The following is a 16,441-nucleotide window of genomic DNA, read 5'->3' on the forward strand; positions in this document are numbered from 1 at the left end:
CATGGTTTGAAATGTTTTGTAAATTGCAAATTACTATATGGGTGTTAAGAATCATTTCATTCAATATTGTGCACCCTCAATTTGTCAACTATTGCCAGTTTTGAACTGTAAACTTTATCTTTTATGCATTCCCATAAAAAAGTCTAATGGATAAATTTTCTTTGTTCAAAGCTCAGTCTGGCTTCACCCATTATTTAAAATTAGTTAAACCTGGAAAGGAGTAATTATTAAGTGAGTTATCAGCTGTTAAAATGCATATACATTTTTGGGGACACCCTGTATACTTGTGACACATCCTATCTAATAAAGAGAAAATATGCTAATTGACTGTCACACCCTCACAAAGATGGCGGCATCTACAGCCAATAAGGAGGAATATGCTAATTGACTGCCACGCCCTCAAAGATGGTGGCACGCATAGCCACAAGATGGTGGTGCCCAGTCCCTGCATCCCCCCAGCCACCCAGGGCCTGCCCAAGGCGCAGGCAAGCCTCGGATGGCAGCTGCCCAGCTACCCAGGGCCGCTCGAGGTTCAGGTAACCAGGGCCAGTCAAGGCTTGCACTGCCAGCAGTGGCAGCAGCAGAGGTGTGATGAGGGCATTGCCTTCCCCTGATTGCCGGGTTGCCTCCTGCCCCTGAGGGCTCCCAGACTGTGAGAAGGGGCAGGCCAGGCTGAGGGACTCCCCCCGCCCCTCCAGTGCATGAATTTTCATGCTCTGGACCTCTAGTTACTATATATGTACCATATACATAAACAATGCATTATTTTTAAAATTGGGTTGAAGTTATTTCATTTCAGAGAGGGCAGATGCATGCTCTAAATCAGGTAAAATAAGCTTTTGCTCTAGACCTCTTGATATACTAGAATTGATTTTTTAAATAATTTTAAAATGAGATTCTTATTTAAGATAGAACTATCTTATATAACAAAAGGTTAATATGCAAATTGACTGAATAGCAGAACGACTGGTCGCTATGACACACACTGACCACCAGGGGGCAGACGCTCAATGCAGGAGCTGCCCACTGGTGGTCAGTGCTCTCCCAAAGGGGGAGCACCACTCAGCCAGAAGCCCTGAGCCAGGCTCACGGCTGGCTAGCACAGCGGCTGTGGTGGGAGCCTCTCCTGCCTCTATGGCAGTCGACATCCCCTGAGGGCTCCTGTACTGCAAGAGGGTGAAGGCTGGGCTGAGGGACAGCCCCCAAGATGTGCACTGGGCCTCTAGTTTATAATAACAAACCTCAAATGCCTCCATCAAAAGGTTGTTGTAAGGCTGGAGCACATTTTATGAACCTAAGTAGATGGTAGTCCTTCAAAGATACTTGGGATGAAATCACATTGATGAAAAATATATTACTTTCTTTCAAGGAATAATATTGCTCCTTCTTTTTTCCTTAGCTTATGGAGTAAATATTAGAGAAATTCTCTGTCTTTTAGAAGCCAGGAAATTTAAGAAACCCTCAGAGAGAAGCCCAGCAATTTGATGGGCCAAGCCAAGGCCTAAGGCCCGAGGCACATAGGATTCTGTCCAGCACTGCTTTTCTATAGCTTCACCTCAACTTATGAGTGTGCTGCTGTTCTTCAGAAAGCCTTTTCAACCTTCTAGGAAACTACACCAGGAAAATAATCAGAAATGTGGATTTCTGATTTACATAGATTGTTTAGAAAAGCAACACTAGAAGAATGTTTAAATGTATTTTGTGTATGCATATGTACAGTCAGTCTTTAATAAGATATTTTTAAAGAATCTTTATTAATATTGAAAAATACTTTATGATACAATGTTAGAAGAAAAGGTAAAATATAAAATCAGAAATTTAATGATTCTGCTTTTATAAATGTGTATGTGCATAGAAAATATATTAAAAGAAAACATCTCAAAATAATAGCCATGGCTATCTCCCAGTGATGGGGATGACAAAATTCAATTTCCTCTTATATTTTGCTGTGTTTTATACATTTTTTACAATAATAATATATTATAATTAGAAAAAAGTTTCATTTTATCAAGAAAGTCTTTTTCATGGAGGTGAGCTCTGTTCTGACTCAGCAATAAATCTGTGCTGAATAAGAACTTATTTTTTCAGCTTCCGGTTACCTTTACATAGCCCTTCTTTTAAGAAAATGATCCAGACTGGCCGGTGTTGCTTAATTGGCTGAGTGTTGTTCCATGCACCGACAGGTCATTGATTGAATTCTGGGTCAGGACATGTGCCCGGGTAGTGGGGTCGATTCCCAGAGTGCAGGAGGCAGCTAATTGTTGTTTCTCTCTCACTAATGTTTCTATCTCCCTCTCCCTTCATCTCTTTCTAAAAAAGTCAATGAAAACATTAAAAAAAGATCTAATCCCTGCTGTAACTCCTGCCAGACTCTGCCTGTGTCTGTAACTAGCCCACCAGGGTGTCATGCCATATTGACAGGACTCACCATTACAGGAAAGCAGGTAAAGGGATTTGAAAAAAACAAATTCCCTTGTCTGCTGGTTCAGCAAATACTTATTGAGGTGCTGCTCTCCAAGGCACATTTTTAGCATTTTATGTTCAGCAAGTTGGTCTGAGGGCCTGGATGGAGAGATCTGGGGCCATGATTTGAAGCTTCATTCCTTTTGGAAACTGTGCCCAGGTAAACATTTCTCCAATGTGTCAGTTCTCTGCACAGATTAGCAAAACTCTCTGAAACATGACTTTGAGTTATTAATTTTACAAAGTATTCAATGAGAATATTCTGTATGTCAAATTCTAGGCCAAGAACAGTGGATATGGAGAGAATGTGCTGAGAGCCCCTCTGCCGGCCACGCAGCAATGTTTTTCCACTGTGTGGCCTGCCGACATGACCATAACACAATACTACTGCTCACTGTGAGGATGTGCTAAGGCAACTCTGTGCGGCTCCTGCACCGAGAGTTGGAACATCGCCATTGTAATTTCCACTCTATCAGTTACTATACTTGATAGTCAAGCCTATAACTTGATATTCAAGCGCCACCTTTCTAATTCTTCTGGTAAAGTTTAAATGCACCCTGACAAATAAAACAATGGCTCTGCTCCTCTTTGTAGATGTACTGTGAAACGTGTGTAGATAGCAGACCATCATAATTTAATCTCCCATCTGTTGTAAACAAAGCTTCATTCTCTTAGTACATATTATTATTCTGAATACATTAACATTAGATTTATCAATATCACCCAAGAATTAAAGTATTTGGCCCAAACAATATGCAAAAACAGTCCACAATTTCCCCTAATACTCCCACTTCTTGATACTTCCTGAGGCCCAGTCACTGATTCTGAGCTTCAGAATCAATACAGTATTAGAAGTAGGTGATAGTCAATAGCAAAAACCCTCTGCCCAACTTACTACAAGTTTCAAAGCATCTGGAATGTCAGTACTCTGTAAGCTAGCAAAGCTAATGAACAAAATCTATGGGGTGAATACTTATGACCAACAATGCACTTATCAACAAAATATTAAAAAATGTCTTTGTATTTGAAACACATTTTGTATGTAGGACCATTATAACAGAGATTCCCAAGCTTTAGTGAACACGTGAGTCCCCTGGGACCTTGTGAGAATGTAGGTCCTGAATCTGTAGGCCCACAAGTGGGGTCAGAGAATGCATTTTCACCAGACCCCAAGCAATGCTGATGCTGCCGGTCCCTGGATCACACTTGGAAGAGCAGAGATCCTCAGATTTATCTTATATAGAGAAAAATGAGCATTGGAGGAAAATTCTGAGCTATCAAAAATAAAGAACCTTCTTTTAGAGCAAGATAATAAGCTTCAGAAAGTTCTTCAAGGTGTGGGTCTTTGGGACACTGTCTTTGGAAGGCCAGGCATGGCAGAGGGGAGTCACTGTCATGGCCAAGGGCCTCGGGGTGGGAGGTGCAGGGAAGAAGGGGGGGTTAGCCACCACAGCCTTCATGTGGGGCATGGAGGCAGCTTATCTTCAAACACATGTGTCAAGTGAAACATGTAGCATGAAAACGTTTTGCAGAGTACAATATAAATGTCGGGTGATATTATCATCATCATCATCTTGTACAACGTTCTGGATCCCGAGGCCCAGACTTAGAGGGTGTGGAAAATAAAAGAAACACACTGCCTATTTCGGAAAGCACTGGGAGGCACTGAAGGTTTCTTGAGATGAAGTCTGGGGCCACTGGGTGGGGAAGGGAACAATCAGCTCATTTCTTCTTTTACTCTAGTCTCTGCCTGAATTGGCTGAAATGTGCTACTTGACTTTTCCATTTACTGATTTCTCTCCACAGCTTCCATACCACCTCACCCAAAGCACAAGTGTACAGCAAATTTTCTCATCTCATCATCAACATCAAAGGAAATAAAACAGGCTATTTTCCCCTAATATGTTCTACATTCCACCCATCTGTCTATTTATCCAACTGTCTATCCATCCATCATCTATCTATCTACACATGTATGTTGTGCTGAATAGATATGATACATGTAATATATATTATCTATACTAATAAAAGGGTAATATGCTAATTAGACCGGATAGACCCCTTTTGGACGTCATTCTGGACATCCTTACTGACAAAACCAGGGCCCAGGCGAAGCCACCCAGGGTCCTGAGGCTGGCCCAGGTGAAGCCACACAGGGTCCCGGGTGCCTGCCTGGGCAAAGCCAGTCTGGGTCCCGGGTACCTGTGGCCGGCCAGAGGGAGGGAAGCCTGGGTCCTGGGTATGGGGGTGAGGTAGAGGTGGTTAGGGGCCATTAGGCAGGCAGGCAGGCAGAAGCAGTTAGGGGCAATCAGGTAGGCAGGCAGAGGCAGTTAGGGGCAATCAGGCAGGCAGGCAGAGAGGTTAGGGGCAATCAGGCAGGCAAGCAGAGGCAGTTAGGGGCAATCAGGCAGCAGGTGAGTGGTTAGGGGCAATCAGGTAGGCAGGTAGAGGCAGTTAGGGGCGATTAGGCAGGCAGGCAGAGAAGTTAGGGGTGATCAGGCAGGCAGAGGCAGTTAGGGGCAATCAGGCAGGCAGGAAGGCAGGAGAGCTGTTAGGAGCTAGTGGTCCCAGATTGCGAGAGGGTGCAGGCCGGGGTGAGGGACACCCGCCCTCCCACCCCACATGAATTTCATGCACCAGGCCTCTAGTGACATATATAATTATATATATTCTTATATCTTTCATGAGGTAGAGATTTCTCAATCCTTGTTGTTGTGTGTGGTTCATGATGCTATTTATATATATACTAGAGGCCTGATGTATGAAATTCGTGCAAGGGGCTCGGCCCTCACAGCCCCTCCTTCCTCAGCCCCTTGCTGCCTTGGCTGGCCCTCACAGCCCCTCGAAGCCCTGGTCAGCCCTTGCAGGCCTGGCTTTATCCCAAGGTCATCGGGATGGTTGTCTGGAATGTCGTCTGGACGTCGTTCGGCTGTTCGGTCTAATGAGCATATTAGCTCTTTATTATATAGGATATAATTTTTTTTGTTTTTTTTGTTTCATCAGTATCGTGGGTTGATCTTGGAAAGTTAGCAGTAACTTGCTTCACTTGTTGGTAAATACTGACTTGTCTATGATCTTGTGGACCTCCTATCAATAGAAGTAATGTTTGCTCAAGAATGGGAACTGTTGGTATTTGTTTGCTTGTTAGAGTCTTTGATAGGAACAACTCAGAAGATAAAATGACCTTGCTTTTGACAGCTACCTGGTCAAAGACGTTTCAACATTGTCTGATTTGGTGTACTGGGGAGAAGAAATTTGGCTTCAAAGTCCAAGTTATGATCACTGGACTCTCAATTAGAATGAAAATGGATGGAAAATTTTGTGATTAAATGTTTAATAGCAGTTGACCATAAGAGGTGCATACTTCTGGCACCTAATGCCTCACTTAACATCTATCCAAGTGATTTATTGATCACTTACTCCAAGCAAAAATCTTGCTTATATATCACTAGAAGCAATATTTGCCCTGAAGGTGTTCACAGCCTGTGTGTATGTGTATACTGGCATATGTGTCTGTAAATAGACATGTCTGTCCCAGGGTATATGTGTGTCTTAGTGTAATCATCTAAATGTGTGTGTGTATATATGTATGTGAGAGAGAGAGAGAGAGAGAGAGAGAGAGAGAGAGAGAGAGAGAGAACAGAGAAACTTAGACAAATAAACTTCTTCAAGATGATATGCCAAAGAAAAGGTAGAGGTAAGCACAGAGCACTGAGGGGACACACAGGAGGGTCTCCTGACCCAATTGTGGAGGTTAAAGGAAGGCTTCCCACTGGAGTGACATACCTAAGCTGAGACTTGAAGGATGAATAGGAATAGCCAGGAAAAGTGTAGGAGGAATCAGTGGAAAGGGTATATTAAAGATCCAACGTGAGTCTATTTTGGGATGAAGGTAACTTTGAGTGTGGGGCAGGAGGACCCATGAGAGTCAGGAAGGGTGAGGTAAACAGAGAACAGAATATACCTTCTATGTCCACATATCAGAGAGAAGCTCCACACCATATTTCCACCACTCACTCTCTGCTGCAATAATAATCCCTGAAATATTCTTTTGTGGTTTATTCACTGGTGGAACCTGAAAGTCTTTAAACTATTTTTCTACCCGATTTCTTCCTGCTCCATGTAATCATTGTGTAACACACACACACACACACACACACACACACACACACACACACTCATAAGAATGGTAGGTGTGAGAGAGAAAGGGGAAGCTTGGCCTCTCTCTTCACAGAAACCATAGCTCTTTATGAACAAGGAGCACTTCTGCCTCCAACTTAAAAAACATTCACACACAGTGAGGCATCTTAACAATTACCGTATCCACTCTCCTGTCAATGCAGGAATACAAGACCCATCTTATGCAGCCAATGGTCTAGATTTAGGTGGGTTGATTTAAGAGGTCTGATGGATCTGCCTGGATGGATATCCAAATAAGTAATTTCTTAAGAACATGGAACACAGGGGAGATCCACAGCATAATGAAAGAAGCCCAAGATAGCATCAGAAATGACTTAATAGAGGAGGAATTAGGGCAGAGGTGATCACTATCCCAACTTTCGCTAAATTTAATGTGACTAGCCAAATAAGAGAAATCATTATTGAGAAATTGTGGAAGTCTAGCCAAAAGTTTAGGCGATGGAAAATTATAGTTGAAACATAAAATTTTACAATGCAGGGATTGTAGAATGATGAATGTCTTTTATATTTTAAGAATGCAGTTCAATGGACCATCTCTTAGCATTATCCTGAAAGCTTATACTTTTGATTAAAATCTAAAGTCTATCTTAGAGAGTCAGGAAACAGTGTGCATAAACCAAAACATTCTACCACCTGGGTAACTAGTGTTTTCATTTTCCTTCTATCTTTAATTTAATCAAATGGGTCCTGGTCAATCTAGAATTATTGTTTGTAAACTTTGTGTAGAAAATTTTTAAAAAAAGAAATTTTAAAAGATTATTTAAGAGTTTACACATGGCATCATTTTTCAGGAAATACAAAATCATACCCAAACTTAGCCATAGTGCTTGGGGAAATGACCAATGCATATGATTTGGTGTTGCCTACCTGGAGAGGCGGGAGGTTAACTGGGGACAGACTCTAACAACCCATGTGAATAGTCCTATGATCCTTCACATGCTGACTTAGAGGAGGGTGGTGATTAAGGAGGGAGGAGGCCAGCTGGAGAAAGGCTAGATATGAATCCTGGCTGTGCTCCATTCCAGATGTCACTCTGTTCATTTCCACCTTGTCTGCTTCACTTATATCGACTTTCCTAACTAAGCCAGAATCTCAAATACTCGTGTAATTGCATGGGACTAGATGATGAGAGAGTGTTGAGGTTTGGAATTACTAATGCCAAGATCTGTCACACTAGAGAGCATTGTGTACTGTGAACAAGAAGCCCAAAGGAATAAAAGAGTAATAAAATAATAATTGTGGTTATGAGGTGTTTAGCAGATCCAAATTTCCATGATATGATAACTAATAAAAATGTTTCTCAAGAAACATTTACCCTAATAGGAAGAAATCACATGGTTTAAATCAGTTAAGTTTGGTTCAATGAGCATTTGTAGAGATCCTCTTATATTTGAGGAACTGTGAATAACAATGGGAATAAACAGATGAATTACACATAGTAATATTGGTGACAAGTCTGTCCCTCCCTATCTCCAACATAAACTGAATGAAAACATTTCTAAAGAATTAGAAAACATAATGATTCCCAGCTTGAGGCCAGGCACTGTGCTAGATTCTAAGTCTATGAAGTTTATTAAGACAAAGTTCTTAGTCTTAAACTATACAGCTTATATTCATAGGCAATTCAGCTATTTTCCTTTTTCTGCTGCTTTATGAAGAACAGAAACTCTCAGGATCAAAAGAGTCATCATTCAGTACATAAATAAACTCTAAAAGATGGTAAAACTTGGTCTAGTTATTTGGGAACATGATCATGAGAAAATATGGGGTTTCCAGAAATGGATAGACAAGACAGAGGAAAGTCTCCCAGTCACTTCCTTAGCATTGAACTCTATGTTATGACATCTATATTCTGACTTGGCACACTGTCATTTTCTGTGGCAATTTTATTCCCATGTATTTAAAATAGGGCCAAAATTTAGCATATAAAAATGCAGTTTATTTTTAGATATGATTGAATTTCAAATAAGTTATTCATTCTTTATCTGAAATTCAAATGTAACTGAGTGTTCTGAATTTTATCTGGTAAGCTAATTGGAAGTTAGCTCTATATTTATGGAGATTATATACAAGTTCTGCTGGGAAGCACCCATTTTTAAGCCTGAAGGAACTCTGTTTATTTCTTTAAAAATATATTTTTATTGATTTTAGAGAGAGGAAGGAGAGGGAGGGAGAGAGAAAGGCATCAATGATGAGAGAAAATCATTGATCAGTTGCCTCCTGTACACACCCTTCTGGGGACTGAGCCTCCAACCTGGGCATGGAAATCAATCTGTGACCTCCTGGTTAATAGATTGACGCTCAATCACTGAGCCACACAGGCTGTGCTCTGTTTAAAGTTGTCTCTGGTTACCTGAGTTAACTCAGCCCTACTATTCAAAACTTGTTTTGTTTTTATCAATCTTTGAATTAAGCCAAAAATCTTTGTCTATTTCTTTAATGATTTTTATGAGCTCTTCTGAGTTTTTACCTAGATAACTGTCTCTCATTGCTTTTCAATTTTCATTTGGCCTCTATCAGATTAATAATTACATTCTTGGTCTTATATTCTAAAAACTATTGGTACTTGTAATCCATACCAATGTACCATATGAGAATTTACTGAATTTTAATCAGATTGCATTACATAGTAGACCCTGGAAAGTTACTTATCATTGACCTGAATTTCGCTGTTAGGAGAAAAGGTGACAGGAAGAACAATAGCAGATTTTGACCTTCTGAGAATGTGAGACCCATTAAAGCAATATTTTTTATGCAGTATATTCGGTTTGAAATGCATCACCTCCTTGGTCAAATTGGGATTAGTTAAATTCATTTATTCCTTCACAGATATTTGAATCAGACGGCACAATGCCAAATGTTAGAGAAAGACTGACTTCATGTGTGGGGAGCTGGCAGTCCATAGCTGTGTTTCTGACTCAGGGCCTACCACATGCAGCTACTTAAACTTAAATTTACATCAATATTACATGTGGCCACTAACCGAATTTTAAATACTCAATAGCCACACATGGTTGGTGGTGACTGTATTAGGGGACATTTTCAACAGCATCCAAAGTTCTATTAGACAGTACAGATCTATATGGAAAACAGATATGGAATAGTTACTTTCACAAATTTGTTATTTATAGTAATTTCAATTATGTTATGTGAAATAAACATTTAAGGAGTTATGTGATAATACAATAGAGGAAAGCCTCTCTGAGGAAGGGGGTGTTTTGAGCTGAAATGGAAAGAATGGGTAGAAACTAATACACACATAGTTATGGGACAAAAATAACTCTCTGGGTTAAGAGGTTAGTATGTACAAAGGTTCTGAGGGGGAAGGAGCAAGCAGCATTTAGAGAATAAACAGAAGGCACAAAGGAGGAAGAGAAGAGAGGCGCAAGAGGAACCTGGAGAAGTTGGTAGAAACCTGGAGAGCCATGGTAAGGATTGGGGTCTGTACCTGAAAAACCACTGAAGGATCATGTGCTGAAGAGTGATATGTTGAGATCTACACTTATGATCATAACTCTGGCTGCTGGGCAGCAGGTGACGGCTGGAAAACCAGGTGATTGCTCTGCAATCGTCCTGGAAGAGAGAGTATGGTGGCTGGAGGCATGAAGTCATGTGCTGGGACTGCCTAACAAATACTATAGACCGGAGGACTTAAACAACAGAAACGCATTGTCTCATTGTTCTGGAGACCAAAAATCCAAGATCAAGGTATCAGAAGGGTTGGCTTCTTCTAAGGGCCAGGAGGAAAGATCTGCTCAGGTTTCTCTCCTTGGCTGTCTTCTCCCTGTGTTTTCATATGGTCTTCCTTTTGTATGTGCCTGTGCCCAGATTTTCTCTTCTTACAAGGACACCAGTCATGTTGGATTAGGGTCTACCCATATGACTTCATTTTACCTAATTACATCTTGAAAGACCCTGTCTCCAAATACCGTCATATTCTGAGGTGCTAGGGATTAGGATCTGAGCAGCAACACTGATACCTTCTCATTACAAACTATAAAACACCAGTAAAATGAACTTCAATAAATCCCTGATTGTTATAAAGTGTCAACAAGGTAAACTCCAAGAAAAATGTCAAAGGTAAAAAAAGCTATCTGAGAATAATGAAAGCATTTTCAAGCTGAAAATTTTAAGATCACAGAAAATTCATCAAACAAGTCTAAAATTTTAAAAAATTGGAAAGGAGTGTGTGTCAAAAACTCAGAGCATAAATTAGGAATGACTAGCAATCATAGAAAACTTTCTAGGAGCACTGCTGTGCTGAGCACTTCACCTGCATCAGGTCGCTAACCCACAGCAGCCCCTGAGGGGGGTCATTTTCTCTTTTAACAAATGAGGAAATTGATTCAATAACTTGGCCCTGGTCAAACTATCTACCAAGTGACTGAGCCAAGATTTAGACCAGTGTTTGTTTGATTATGCTCTTAAAACTATATTATAGAAAAAAGACAAGAGAAGATACAGAAATTATTCAGCAAGATCAGTACTTTTAAAGGTGACTCATTCTGTCTCCCAGGCTCAACCCCTTGATCTCCTTTAATACTGATGAATGCACAGAGAAGCCCACCTGCCTTGCATTGTGTAAGTCTGTCCTTTCTGGGAAAGCATTTGTCAAAAAAAACAAAAGACACAATTTCCCATCTAGAAATTGTGATTCAGAAACTCAGCAAAAGCATTGCGTAAAACATGAAAGTAGTTTAAATTATGCTGCCATTTAAATGATATTGGAAAACATTAATTATATTAGAAAATGCTCTCACAATTAAGGGGAAAAATCCAATACTAAAGCTTGTGTATACATAGCATTATCCTGATTTTTTAAAAAGCATATAAACATATGCTGAGAAAAAAATGGTTGGAAAAAGTCCATAAAGCATTATGAATGGCTGCTCTGAGTGCTGCATCTGCTAGTGATTTGTATTTTCTTCTTAAAAGTTTTTTGTTTTCCAAATTCTCCATAATGAGCATGTGTGATTTTTATTATAAATATTAATAAGTGAATATTTTTAAAAGGCCAAATAATAAATTTATGCTAAATATGTTATAGAAATAATTATTTTACTTTTTAATCACTAAAATAAATAAAGAAGTAAGGAAAACCCTGAAATAGGAAAAGAAATTGAAATAAATGTAATAGAAAAAAGAATTCATAATAGTAAAAAAATGGGAAGTAGCTCATATGATGGAGTAATTATTATATTAATAATCTACACTAATAAAAGAGAAAGATGCTAATTGACCATACCTCCGCTATGCCCACAGCCAATCAGGAGTGCTATGCAAATTAACCCAACAAAGATGGCTGGTAAATTTGCATATGCAGGTGGGGCAGGCTGCGCCAGACATCCCTGCAGGGTCTAGGCCAAGATCGGGGACCAGGCAGGTGGGGCTGACGCCGCCGGCGGGGTCCAGGCTGCAATCGGGGACCCAGGCAGGCAGGGGTGGCCAGCGTCTCCAGGATCACTGTCTGTTCCTGGGCCGCCTGCGGGCACAGATGGAGTAGGCCGGGTTGAACATTTTAATGAAAATGGGATGCCTGTGCCCTGCCCCACCATGCCCCATCTCTTGGGAGGAGAGGGCAGTGGGCAGTTAGAAGGCACCTGGGTTTGAAAGGGACTGGGAGCAACATGCAGGCACGCTACCAGGAAGAGGTGCTGAATCATAAGGATGCCTAGGGCTGGCTGATGGAGGCACGCAAAGGTGCAGATGAGGCGGCTCTCGCTGGCACTGAGCTCGAAAAGCGCATCCACAGCCTGATGGACAAAATCACCTTTCTGAAGAAGGTGCAGGGAGAGGAGATCGCGAGCTGCAGGTGCAGATCCAGTACACTCAGATCTCCGTAGAGATGGACGTGTTCTCCAAGTCCGACCTCTCCACTGCGCTCAAGGACATCCGCACCCAGTACGAGAAGCTGGCTGCCAAGAACATGCAGAATGCCGAAGAATGGTACAAGAGCCACTTCACCGTACTGACCGAGAGCACTGCCAAGAACACCTACGCGGTGTGCGCCAAGGACGAGGTGTCAAGAGCCGCCGCCTGCTCAAGGCCAAGACCCTAGAGATCGAAGCAAGCTAGGGCATGCATGAAGAGCTGGGAAAGTATCTGCAAGAGCTGGAGCATAAGCAGAATGTTGACGTTAGTGCTATGCAGGACACAATCAACAAATTAGGAAATGAGTTGAGAACTACAAAGAGTGAAATGGCATGATATTTAAAAGAATACCAGGACCTCCTCAATGTGAAGATGGCTTTGGACATTGACACTGCAGCTTACAGGAAACTCTTGGAAGGTGAGGAGACAAGGCTCAGTTTCACCAGCGTGGGAAGCATAGCCAGCGGCTACTCCCAGAGTTCCCAGATCTTTGGTCGATCTGCCTATGGTGGTTTACAGTCCAGCTCCTACTGGATGTCCGCTTGCTCCTTCCCTTCTTAATACACCAGCCATGTCCAGGAGAAGCAGATCGAGGTGGAGAAGACCATTGAGGCTGCAAAAGCCGAGGAAGCTAAGGATGAACCCCCCCTCTGAAGGAGAAGCTGAAGAGGAGGAGAAGGAGAAGCAAGTGGCTGAGGGAGAGGAAGGAGAGGAAGAGGAAGAGGTGCCAAGGAAGAATTTGAGGATGCAAAGGAGGAAAAAGGAGGTGAAGGTGAAGGTGAAGGAGAAGATGCCCAAGAAGCTGAGGACAAGAAGAAAGATGAAGGTGCTGGTGAGGAGCAAGCAACCAAGAAGAAAGACTGAGCTTCCCTTTCCTTAATTATTTCAGAAATAATCCTCCTGAAACCAGGTCAACCCTGTCACCAACCAAGTAGTTGACTTCCTGATACTATATGAATTAAGAAGTCAGTGTATATAACATTCTGAGGTGACTCAGGTTGGACATTAAATGTTGAGCTATGACTTTTCTCCTTATGCAGAGTATCTGTTTGCTTGCAGAGTGGCTTCCTGGCTTGCTGCCAGCCTGTGCATGGTCTACGCTTATGAGTTCAGGATCTATGACAATGTGAATAATTCAGATGTTTACAATAAGAACACATGAATACATGAATTCACTAATGTTAATGTTAAACTTCATGGAAAAAACCGTCCTTTGAATCTTTGGTGGTTAGAAATTAAAGACCTCAAATCATGTGCAATAAACAGTAAATAAAGTTACACTGAATGACAAAAAAAAAAATACATTAGGGGCCAGGAAACATTCAAAGAACTGGGGAACCAATCCCAAATCAGGAAGGGAAATCACAGAGTGTATACTATTGCTATGAATACAGTATTTCCTACTAATTATAACATATACAATGTAATGTATTAGATGCCTTCCTATCGCATGAAGTACGTATTCTCATAGAGTAACATTGGTAGATATGTTATAGTTATGGGAGTATGTCATATCCTATCTATATTAATAAAAGGGTAATATTCTAATTAGACCATGAGACCTTCTGGATGTCCTTCTGGACAAAGCTATGGTGGCGGGGCAGAGGCAGAGGCGATTAGGGGTGATCAGGCCAGGAGGGGAGGGAAGGTGGAAGTGATCAGGCTGGCGGGGGCTGGCAGTTGGGGGCGAGCAGTCCGGCAGAGGGGACCAGTTGGGGGTGAGCAGGCTGGCAGGGGGGTGCAGTTGGGGGCAAGCAGGCCAGCAGGCAGAGTAGTTAGGGGCAATCAAGCAGGCAGGTAGGTGAGCAGTTAGGAGCTGGCAGTCCCGGATTGCTAGGGGGTTGTCCGACTGCCGGTTTAGGCCTGATCCCACAGGGGTCCCAGATTGGAGAGGATGCAGGCCGAGCTGAGGGACACCCCCCCACACACCCATGCACAAATTTTGTGCACTGGGTCACTAGTAATATATAAATTTTTACAAGGTTTTACATAGGCTGCAAGCTAAGAATGTGACCTCCAAAGCCTAAAGTATTTACTATCTGGAACTTCACAGAAAAAATTGGTAGACTCCTGCTATAAAATATTATAGACAAATTAAATTAATAAAGATTCTGTTACAGCAATATTAGAATGTTACATAAAATAATATTTCATGAAATATCATAAAATGAAGGCATACATAAAGATTAGAAGAGAACAAAAGCTGTATGATAGCTTTGTTTTTATTCATTCATTGGCACATATTTTTGAAACACTTCTGTGCCAGACCCTATTCCTGCACATAAGAAACATCAATAAACAAAACAGACAAAAATCCCTGTCTGAAGGAGTTTGCATGCTCAGGAGGAAGGCAGACTGAACAACAACTTGTATGCCAAAGGTAAGTGCTATGAGGAAAAGGTGTGTTATCTTTACAATTGTGAGTAGAGTAGCCAAAGCACTTCTCTTTGTGAAGGTGACATTTGATCAAAACTAGTGATAGGCACTGCCCTGGAAGAGGCACTAAGGATGAAATATGCCTAGAATGTTGAGGAGAGGCAAAAAGGACAACACACTAAACCTAGTCAACTATGTAAGCTCAGAGAGGTAGTGTGGTAAAGTAAGGTCATAGGGCCTGGAAGACCTCTGTGAGGACTGGGAACAGGGTTTTGAGAAGAGGAGTGCATATTGTGAGTTGCATCTTGAAAGGATGGTTATGGTTGCCATAATAGTCATACACTCTAAGGGCAAAGGTGACATTAGGGACACTGGGTAGCAAGCTAAATTTAGAAATAAATTTTTAAAAAAGCAAAGGCAGAATGGAGGCGAAGTAAGTGGATGCTGCACAGACATGCTCCCAGGACTAAACTGGAATTACAACTAAAATACAGAAAAAAACTTCCTGAATGATCAACAGAAGACACGCTGGAGAGAACCCTGATAACCCAGGACCAAAAGTAGAGACCTCATAGAGATTGGCAGGAGCAGCAGAGGCACAAAAGGGCTGGCTGGGCTCCGACAGACAGCAACTAAAATTCCAGAGAGATATTACAGCTGTGGAGGGTTGCCACTGAGAAATCTGGAGTCTAATCTCCAAGTTGGGCCCCCCAGTAGAAAGCACCAGAACTGGGACGATACCCACATAACATCTAGCTGTCAAAAGCAGCAGGGTTGCTGTTTGCAAGGAGAGATGGCTGGAAATTCAGGCACCCACTTAAAGGGCCAATGAACAAAATTTCCTGTGAGCCACCAACCTTGTACTCTGGCAGATGGAGGGCAGAGTGGACTAGAGTTGTATGAACAGAAGCCAGGATTGGGGGCTCTGGGGACAGAGCTCAGAGGCAGACACCCCCGGTTTCCTATGCTGTGTTTTTCTTACACAGACATTTGCTATATAGGTGACCTTGCCTGGGAGTAAGACAGTTGATCCACCCTCCACCCTATTGGAAAATATCTTTCCCACTATGCATAGTTGCTCATGCCCATTAAGAGACTGAGAATAACAATTAGCTTCAAGGCAGAAGCAATTGCCCCTATCTATTGAATTGAGGCAATTCTTGCCACACCTATGGACGATTGCCTGCGGGCAATTCAAGAGAAAATCCTATCAGTCCATAGACAGAGGCAATCTCTGCAGCAAGCATGTCAAACTCAAAGGCTAACACAGGCCAAATAAACATGGTTTAAGTTTATGTGGGCCACAAAAAAACAAAAGCTTTAATTTTCATAGAAACGTAGGTTTATTTCTATCGAGACATGCTGAATACAAAGGGCTGAAATAAATGAGTAATTTTTAACATAAAATAATAGAACATTTTAATAAAAATTAATATTTTTTCTTGAACATTAACTTACCAGACACTGAATAACTGCACAAATTAATAAGCATAACGCAAATAAACCTATTTTTCTTGTTCTCCTAAAGCAA

General features: G+C 41.6%; 1 pseudogene across 1 annotated transcript; it reads left to right on the plus strand.

Moving 5' to 3' along the window:
- The first annotated feature begins 12,290 nt into the window (after positions 1-12,290).
- LOC308241152 (neurofilament light polypeptide-like) lies at positions 12,291-13,398 on the plus strand (annotated as a pseudogene). The gene has a single exon. The product of its transcript is annotated as a neurofilament light polypeptide-like (transcript).
- The last annotated feature ends 3,043 nt before the right edge of the window (positions 13,399-16,441 follow it).

This window comes from Plecotus auritus, assembly GCF_963455305.1.
Source record: "Plecotus auritus genome assembly, chromosome: 2".
Classification (NCBI taxonomy): domain Eukaryota; kingdom Metazoa; phylum Chordata; class Mammalia; order Chiroptera; family Vespertilionidae; genus Plecotus; species Plecotus auritus.